Consider the following 9,990-nt stretch of genomic DNA (forward strand, 5'->3'; position numbering starts at 1 on the left):
GTATTCTTTTAAACACTGCCTGACCCATTAGTTTCAGTTTCTTATTGGCTAGCTCTTACATATTGATCTAACCCATTTCTATTAATCTGTGTAGCCCACGAGCTGGCTTACCAGGAATGATCTTAACCTGCGTCTGTCTGGAGTGGGAGAATCATGGCGACTCCCCGACTCAGCTTCTTTCTCCCAGCATTCCGTTCTGTTTACTCCGCCTACCTAAGGGTTGGCCTAACAAATGGGTCTAGGCAGTTTCTTTATTAATAAGAAATCACTCCCACATCATAATCCTGTCTACCGTGAGTTCTATATCAGAGCCTAAATAAAGGAGATTAATTATGCAATTTTGAATTTTCAGACTCCAAAACCTTTCCTCCAAAGAAGGTTGTTTTTTTGTTTTTTGTTTTTTGTTTTTTCTTTTTGGGTTTTCAAGACAGGATTTCCCTGCAGCTTTGGAGTCTGTCTGGAACCAGCTCTTGTAGACCAGGCTGGCCTCGAACTCACAGAGATCCACCTGCCTCTGCCTCCCAAGGGCTATGATTAAATGCATGTGCCTGCGATGTTTTGCTATTTTAATGAGAGGCAGACTTCACCTGGGCAACCAACTTGAATGGCTCAGGATCAGGACTTTCTCCTAACTAAAAGCTGCCATGATGAGCAAAAGTAATACAAAGTCTGTTCCTCTAGTTTCTAGTTAGCTTCAGCTCTCAAACTGACACAGCCCAGAGCTATATGAGGGGGTTCTGGAGGGGGATTGCCTTGACAACGCTGGCCTTTGAGCATGCCTGTAGGCATTTTCTTCATTGATGATTGACGTAGTAGGCCCCAGCCTGCTTTGGGCAGTCCTGTCCCTAGGTAGGGTGTCCCACACTGTATAAGAAAGCAGGCTGAGCAGATGCTAGGAACAATCCACTAAGCAGCTTTCTTTCGTGATCCCTGCTTCTGATCCTACTCGAGTTTCTGCCCTTTGTGATAATGAGCTACAATCAGATCCATAAGGCACATAAACTCTTCCTTTCCAAGTTCACGGCAACAGAAAGCAATACACCCAGTTTAAAGCTTCCATATTACATTCTATATTATGTTATTAATACACCCAGTTTAAAGCTTCCATATTATATTCTATATTACATTATTAATATACCCAGTTTAAAGCTTCAATATTACATTCTATATTATTCTACAGTCTACACTTATTTTTAAATTCTAGGAGAGAGTATAAAGGCTAAACAAAGGTTTGTTACTATCTTTCTTTTATTTGTAAAGCAATATTACATGATTAATTGTAGTCTAATGCACAATGACCTAACACTGTCAGTTAAACACTTATACACTTAAAATTGAAGTATCTATTAGGACACTCAGGTGTTCAAAATTACATAGCAGTATCTGGGATTTTTCTTAGCCAAATAATGATGCCAAATATTAATGACATTCACGTTCTTATTATTATTTAGGAGACAGACATTGCATAAAATATGTAAAAGAAGAATTACTTTGATCAAAAGTAAGGATAAATGACCTTAACCTACTTCTCTGTGCCTCCATCCTCCCGTGGTTCCGGGGAGCACAATAAGAAAAGCTGGGCTTATTTTGAAATGCAAAGTTTTGTAGTCATGGAAAGGATACAACAGGGAAAACTAAAGGGGGTATTAACTGGTGAAACACATAAAATGCATCAGCTTTAAAGAACGTGATTCTAGAATTGGGCTTGATACGATAGATGCTATGAACCTGGTCTTGCTAAACACTCGGCCTCCTCTGATCCAGACAGCCTGTTTCTGTCATCCAGAAGCCACCAACTAGAGCAATGAGAGCAAGAGGAAAGCCATCTCTGGACACGCAGAAGCCTAGGAGAGCATCAGCGAGTTGCCATTTAATTACTATATGTGGCCAACGGGCCATCCCTGTTTGAAGCTCCAGTAATCACAGCAGAAGAGACCCACACTCTCATTCATCCTATATTGTAGTGATGACCAGAAAAATGTGAAAAACCAGTGGTGGTGTGTTATGAAGAAAGCTAAAGTGGGTAGACCAAGAATCATGCCCTCCCACAGACACAGCATGATCTTGAAAAACCAACTAGGCACACCTGCTTAGACAGTAGCAGCTTTTGAATTGTTTTTCTCTTTCTATACTGGATATAAGATGGGCCTGGAGATCATTCCTGTGTAGACTGGGATTCTTTTTCCTGAGAAGATCCTTCTAGAGCAAGAAGTTTCTTCCTTCTAGGTGTGAGGAAGAATCTCTTCTGTATGTTCTTACTTGCTTCTTCCCACCAAAGTAGTGAGAGACCCAGGGTCAAGGATAGAAATCAAGTTGAGAGAAAGAAAAACAGTAAGGATACTGAGCATCCCTCAGAAAAGGAGTACCAGGCATCCCTTGGAAGAGGAGTATCAAGCTTCCTTAGAAGAAGAGTACTAAGCAACCAAGCATCCCTTAGAAGAGGAGTACCAAGCATACCTTAAAAGAGGAGTACTAAGCATCCCTTAGAAGAGGAGTACCAAGCATCCCTGGAAGAGGAGTACCAAGCATCCCTTAGAAGAGGAATACCAAGCATCCCTGGAAGAGGAGTACCAAGCATCCCTTAGAAGAGGAATACCAAGCATCCCTTAGAAGAGGAGTACCAAGCATCCCTTAGAAGAGGAATACCAAGCATCCCTGGAAGAGGAGTACCAAGCATCCCTTAGAAGAGGAATACCAAGCATCCCTGGAAGAGGAGTACCAAGCTTCCTTGGAAAAGGAGTAAAATGGTGCTGGCCTCTAAGTACAGCCATGGTTTCAAAAAATTTCAAGTGGGATTTTACATCTTCCACATGAACATATAAAAGATATGGGCTCCTTGGTGTGGGAGGTCCTTCTGTCTATGTGTTGCTTTTAATGGCTGATGAATAAAGAAGCTGCTTTAGGCCTGTTGATAGGAAAGAACTTAGGTAGGTGGGGGAAACTAAGCTGAATGCTAGGAGGAAGAAGGGCAGAGGCAGGGAGATGCAGGGATGGAGCTGCTGCTGAAGATAGATGTGCTGAAATTTTGTTGGTAGGCCACAACCTCATGGTGATATACAGATTAATAGAAATGCGTTAAATTAATATAAGAGTTAGCCAATAAGAAGCTAGAGCTAATGGGTCAAGCAGTGATTTAGTTTCTGTGTGATTACTTCAGGGCTGAGCAGCTGGAAACCAATAAGCGGCTCCTTACTACAGCTCCTGATGAAGACCTTCAGAGCTCAAGATTCTGAAAGTCTCCTTTCTGCCATGAGAAAAAAAATTAACATTATCAGTGCTTTTCTGAAAGATTTACCATTATTTGCATGAAGCTGGCAAGCCAAGAGCCTAGATTTGCCCAGGCCCCACCCCCAAGCCTTGAGAAAAATCTTTAAAAATGTGTTGACAGCCAAGCAATTGTGGCACGCCTTTAAATCCCAGCATTCAGAAGGCAGAGGCAGGCGGATCTCTGTGAGTTTGAGGTCAGCTGGGTCTACAGAGACAGGCTCCAAAACTACACAGAGAAATCCTGTCTTGAAAATAAATAAATAAATAATAAAACGAACAAAAAATGTGTTCACATGGTCATATATGAAAAAAATTGCCAAGGTCCTAGTCTCCCTTCATTTTTATTCATGCTGATGTTCTCCACATATGCTTGAAGTCCTTAAAAACATGTATCCACCCAATCGCCATCAAACAGAGTATAAGTATAAGCAGCCACACTGCCAAACACACAAGAACTTAGTATCCTCCTTGCTATGTGAAAAATGCCATTTAGCTTCTACCTTATTGCATACAAATATAGATTCTCCCCAAAAATCCTATGAAGGAAACAAACTGCTTTGACTGTTGAGGTGTGCACTTTTTGATAGTACTAGTTCCCATGATTCCCACGTTCTCAAATAAAATTAGAAATGTTGGGACTGGAGACACTGCTCAGCAGATAGAGCACTAGATGCCCTTGCATCTAGAGGACCCAGGTTTGATTCCCAGCCCCCACATGGTGTCCCATACCCACAATCTACAACTAGTTCCAAAAGAGCTGATTCCTTCTTTGGGGCTCTCTAGACACCAGGCATACACGTGGCTCGCATGTATGCATGTAGGCACTCACACATACATATAAAATAAAAACAAAACTTTCTCTAAACAAAGAAATGAGAATCCACCCAAACTGTTTTGTTTCCAAAAGTACATGAATAAACACTATTTTGAACTCTTAAATACCATCTATCTCAGCACAGACATAATTAATAGTTTGCTAAGCTCCTTTGCTTGACATCGATACTTTAATGGACTCATTAAAAGGTTTAAGTGATATTTATTAGAAATAAGTTAAGTCCACTCCCTTCTCGGCCTCTCTTTTCTCCCAAGGGTAAGGGTGATGATAGGGTAGGACAGTGAAACCACTAACCACAAAACATGAGGTCAGCCATATAACAGACTTCCTTCTGTAAGAACCTAAAAACAAAACGCAGCCAACATGCTATACCAATGTGCTAACATCCGCAGATGGTCAGGTTAGCTGCAGGGGGGCCTTCAGACATCTTCCTGCACTTATCTGAAAGACAAACATAATCTCTGTGTTCCCAGGAAAGTAGTAATTGAGTCCTTTACTCGAACTTACAAGACAATGACCACTTACCACTAAATATGTGCCCAAAGTTGCCCACAAAGGCTTTGTGCTTAGTTCTTGGGTGCAACCCTACAAACCCAGAAATGAAGCATGGATTTCTGTAGGTGTGGTTCGCTTTGAGTGACACCTAATACGCAATCAGCTTCAGAGTATCTGAAACTTCACCTTCGGATTCAGCCTTCCCATCTAGAAAAGACTTTTTAAAAAGAAAAACAAAGCTGTCCAACCACATAGGGAGTTGGTGTTTATGTGTATTTGTGTTCGAGGGGCTCAATCGAAGAGTATGCTAATACCTATGGTGTCACAAACCATGGGAAAATAAAATACCAGACAGGTGCAGGGAACAGCAGGCGACACCACAAATGGAAGGGTTGGAGATTGGGAGGCACCAAAGATGACTCCCGGCTTTTCCGAATTCCATGGTTTATCAGTGTTGGCACCAGGACTATGTACACAACAGTCATGTTTCCTACAGTGCTAATGAGGATTTTGCATCCATCATAAACTAACCCTCAGTTTCCTCTAATACCAGTGATACACATACACCACGTAGCTTGCTGTTTTAGTCACTGCTCTGTTGCTAAGAAGAGACACCATGACCACAGCAACAATGCTAAGAGAAAGCGTCTCACTGTGAGCTTGTTTACAGTTTCAGAAGTTTAGTCCATTACCATCACGACAGGGAACATGACGGAGTTGCATCCTGATTGATCTGAAGCCGGGGGGAGGGGGGGGGCTGGCATGGGTTTTGAAAACCCCAGTGACACACTTCCTCCAGCAAGGTCCCAAGTCCTAATCCTTCTCAAAGAGTGCATCTCCCTAGTGACCCAGTATTCAAATATATGACCTATGGAAGCCGTTCTTATTCAAACCATTGCACTTACTGAGAGCAGAAAGGAAAATTCCAGAATTACAGCAAGCATTTCTGTATTTCTGGATGGTTCAGAACGTTCTGTGTGAGACTGAAGCCTCTCGGCACATGCTTCATTAACACCATGTCTTTCTCATTAGACCAAAGCCCACATGACCGCACTCGGTGAAACATTTCCAGGTTATTCACACTTAAAAGACATGACCAGGGTAAAATTCCTAGTGATGCTCACACCTGTAAGTGTGAGATAAGGGATGGCATGGAAAAGTAAATCAATTGAATAATATACAATATATAAAAAAAAATCCTCCCCTCTCTTTTTCTATCTCACTTTCCCACTCCTCATTTTAGAAAAACAGGGAGCTGGTGGTGATTCTGTCTGGAGCAAGAGTGTCTGTCATTGTGAGCATAGATGGAAAATGGTCCTTGGTGCAGGAACATGCCTGGCTTTTCTTAGCAATATGGTCAGAACTTCTAGCTCACACTGAGGAAAGGCACCGTGTGTGTGTGTGTGTGTGTGTGTGTGTGTGTGTGTGTGTGTGTGCGGTCTGTCATTTGACCAAAAAGGAAACAAGGGAGCATAGCTATCATGACCATCGTGGCAGAAATGGAGATGCTCTAAAGAAAAACTCTACCTGCCCCCAGACTGTTGGAATTTCCCCAGGGGTCCGATGCTAGGAGAAGGAAGGATGAGGCCCTGGTGCCAGGCAGAGTGAGAATTTGTCCCCGGGAAAGAGATTACACTAAAAAGAGATTACACTATTCTGAAAACAGACCATCTTGCAGGGGAGAGCTTGCTGTGACAAGGGTGGTGCATAGGACCATACCTTGAACCTTGAACAAATCTACTAAGTTAGGTAAATCTATTCGTCTATATTTAAAGATAAATCTTATGTCAAGGTCACAAAAATGGTTCGGACATGACAGGGGGTTGTCAAAGGAACTCTCCGTTCCTCTTTCTAACGTAGCCACATAGAAAAAATAGATCTCCTTTTTCACAATGAAGTATGTACATGGTCCTTTAAGAACAATTGGCCAAAGTTGACCAGGCCCTGATCCTAACAACTCTAGTAGTAGAGTCTTAGAAAGGATTTTGGGGTTTCTTCCAAAGACTATGAGACACCAGCTCTAGCTGGTAGAGGGTTTGGATCAAGAGTGACTGCTTTGCATTCTGCTTTTCTACAGCGCAGATAGTTCCCTGAGTAAGCACCATGGGCAGCATTAGAAGCAGTTAAGAGAGTGGTAGATTATTTTGGATCAGAAAGGATGGCTTAGACAAAGATAAGAAATGGTAAGTCTTCCAGTAGACTTAGAAGAGGGAGCCAAGAAGATTGGTAACGCCATTGAAATGAAATAAAATAGTAAAGGAGGATGTTCACTAGAAAACATGATTAGCATTTAGTAATATGAGGAATGAGTAGTTTTACCAAATGCTTGCCCCTTTTGAGCATGGTACCTTGAAGATGGTTTTGCAGAGTCAAGGAAAGTAGCGAACTGTTGAGATGGAGTATTTAAACAGAACTGCCGAGCAAGCAGTCTCCAGTTCAGAAGTAAGGTCTCAGGTGTTACATTAATGTGGCAGTTGTCCCCCTGAGCACAGCCATGTCAGCCGTGGTCAGATGGATGCCCAAGGCAACAGGAAAATAGAGAAAAGGAAAATCCTTCTGGAAGGATGAAGAACACATTCATCATCAGGATAATAAGTTTCATTGAACCATTGAGGATAAAATTTATTGCTATTTATGTACATATTATGTCAATCAAACTTCATATTGGGGAAAGAAGAAAAAATACATATAGTAGTGTTTTACTTGTGTATAAAGGTGTGTACATCTTATAAAAACCATGGACACACCACTACCAGAAAATCAACACCAATGCAGTAGCAATTGTACTTTTTCACCTAAAATTCAAAATCACTAATTCTACTTTCCTTTCAACATCATAAGCATCTGGCAACCAAAGATTGTGCTTTCTCCATTGTGTTTTTCCCCAGAATCCTTCTGACATTAATGCATTGAATAAATGAAGTATTAAAAATAAAGAGATTAAGTTATAACTAAAAATATTTCTAGAGCTTACAGGGAAAAGATTAGCAGGGTCTTTGAAACGTCATAGAGGGGTATGTGTAGAAATGGTCATTTTCGATCAGATAAATTAACTTTAAAATATAAAAAACAATAAATTGAAAAACTTTTTAAATTTTTTTCTCCCCTTCTCCCCTGTAGCTTTCAGAGCCTCTCCTGGAACTAGCTCTTGTAGACCAGGCTGGCCTCGAACTCACAGAGATCAGCCTGCTTCTGCCTCCCGAGTGCTGGGGTTAAAGGCGTGCATCACTACCACCTGGCTGCTAATTGTTCTTAATAAGAATAAACTGAAGTCAGTTATCAGGCGTGAAAGCTGAAGAATCAGAGAAGCAGAGTGGCCAACCACTAGAGAGACCTTTTACCTCTACCAATGCTCAGACCAAAGGGGCAATCCTGTCCTCAGACTGCTTCCTCAGACTGCATTTGAGCTCCTTATAGTCCTCTCTCCACCCAGTCATACCCCTTCCTGTCTCCACCTCCCTAGTGCTGGGATTAAAGCCCTAGGACTCCCGAGGACTGGGATTAAAGGTGTGAGTCACCACCACCTGGACTCTAGTGTTTAGCTCTGCCAGCTGACCTTCAGGCAAGCTTTATTTGTTAAAACACAAACAAAATATCACTACCCTGGAGCTCCCTGGGCTGGTGGGGCCTAGGGAAGTTTGTCTATTCCCGTGGAACTGAGGCATTGGGTCCTTTGACATGCTGGTGCCTATGACTACAATATACATCCACTCAAGGTTTTTATCTATTCTTTACACAGGCAGGGCTCCCTCGGTTCCCTCTTCCCAAAACCAAAAATAAGAACAGAACACTATGAGAACTGGTAAATTATTTCAGTAAGGTTACAGAATACAAAATAAATATATAAAAACAGTAGTTTATATCACAATTTATTAAAAATTTTCCAGTTGCGACTTCTTTTGGACCATGACATTTTTATGCAACTCTGGGCACATAGAGATAGAAAAATACAAGAGCGGGCAAGATGGCTCAGCAGGTGCGAGCATTTCCTCTTCCAGGAAACCCATGCCAGAAGAGTCACAACCACCTGGGACAAGGGATCCAACACCCTTTTCTGGCCTCTGAGGACACTGGCTCACGTGTAGTGCACACCCAGATACACATGTTCACTGTGTGACAGTGATCCCTGGAAGCTCAGTCATCAGTTGATGTACTGGGAAAGATCAGGGGGTGTGGCCTCCTTGGAGAAGGTGTGTCGCTCTGGTCTTGGAGGTTTTTGAAAGCCCACACTGTGCCTGGTCTGTCCCTGTCTACTGCTTGTGGAGTAGGAAGGAGATCTCAGCTACTGCTCCAATACCCTGACTGCCTGCACGCTGTCATGCTCACCACCATGTTAAATACTTTCTTTTCTTCTTCCTCAGCACTACCTGTGAGGTGGCTGCCATCTCTTTTGCATCATTATGGCTGCCCTCTGGCCTCTGGTGAAGTCCAAGGTCCTCAAAAACAGGACCAAGAAGTTCACCCAGCACCAGTCAGATGGATATGTCAAAATTAAGCGAAACTGGCTAAAACCCAGAGGTGTCGAGAGCAGGGTACCGAGAAGATTCAAAGGCCGGATCCTAATGTCCAGCATTGGTTATGGGAACAGCAAGAGAACCAAGCACATCTGCCAAGCGGTGTCAGGAAGTTGCTGGTTCACAATGTCAAGGAGCTGAAAGGACTTCTGATGTCCAGCAAATCTTACTGTGCTGAGACTGCTCACAACATTTCCTCCAAGGAACATGGTAGAAAGAGCAACACAGCTGGCCACCAGAGCCTCCAACCCCAATGCCACCAGAGCCTCCAACCCCAATGCCACCAGAGTCACCGACCCCAACACCACCAGAGTCGCCGACCCCAATGCCACCAGAGCCACCAACCCCAATGCCACCAGAGTCACCAACCCCAATGCCGGGCTACCATAGCTTGCATGCATGTTTTAATCCATGTTTAAATAAAACCACAAAAACTGCTGAAAAGCAATCACCACAACAGCCTGTCCTGGAACTAGCTCTGTAGACCAGACTGGCCTTGAACTCACAGAGATTCGCCTGCCTCTGCCTCCTGAGTGCCACCACCGCCTGACCATTTTTATGGCTTTTAATTCCCTTCCATTAATTGTTTTCTAAAATGGTTTGCTACTTCCACACTGTGTCTGATACATTGGATTATCATTCCACTAGACCCGTGTAAAAGCTGGGTTTTATCTCCAGGGTCCATATGGATGTGTGTGGTCTGTGCTGCCTCCGAGGGCCTTGTCTGGGTCCGTGGTCCTTCTGCAGCCAGGGACCATGTTCGCGGTCTGTGCTGTGTCCAGAGATTGTGTGAAGCCCATGACCCCTGTTCCCAACGACAGTGAAGAGCAAGGATAATATCGACTGTATTTGTATGGTACGGATGAGTGCAGATACATA

At 43.0% G+C, this 9,990-nt stretch overlaps 1 pseudogene; it reads left to right on the top strand.

Annotated features, from left to right (window-relative positions):
• The first annotated feature begins 8,997 nt into the window (after positions 1-8,997).
• On the top strand, positions 8,998-9,501 carry LOC121454980 (annotated as a pseudogene).
• Positions 9,502-9,990: the final 489 nt, after the last annotated feature.

The sequence above is a fragment of the Microtus oregoni genome, unplaced genomic scaffold (assembly GCF_018167655.1).
Source record: "Microtus oregoni isolate MIOR12 unplaced genomic scaffold, Mior012 000013F_ref0000133, whole genome shotgun sequence".
Taxonomy (NCBI): domain Eukaryota; kingdom Metazoa; phylum Chordata; class Mammalia; order Rodentia; family Cricetidae; genus Microtus; species Microtus oregoni.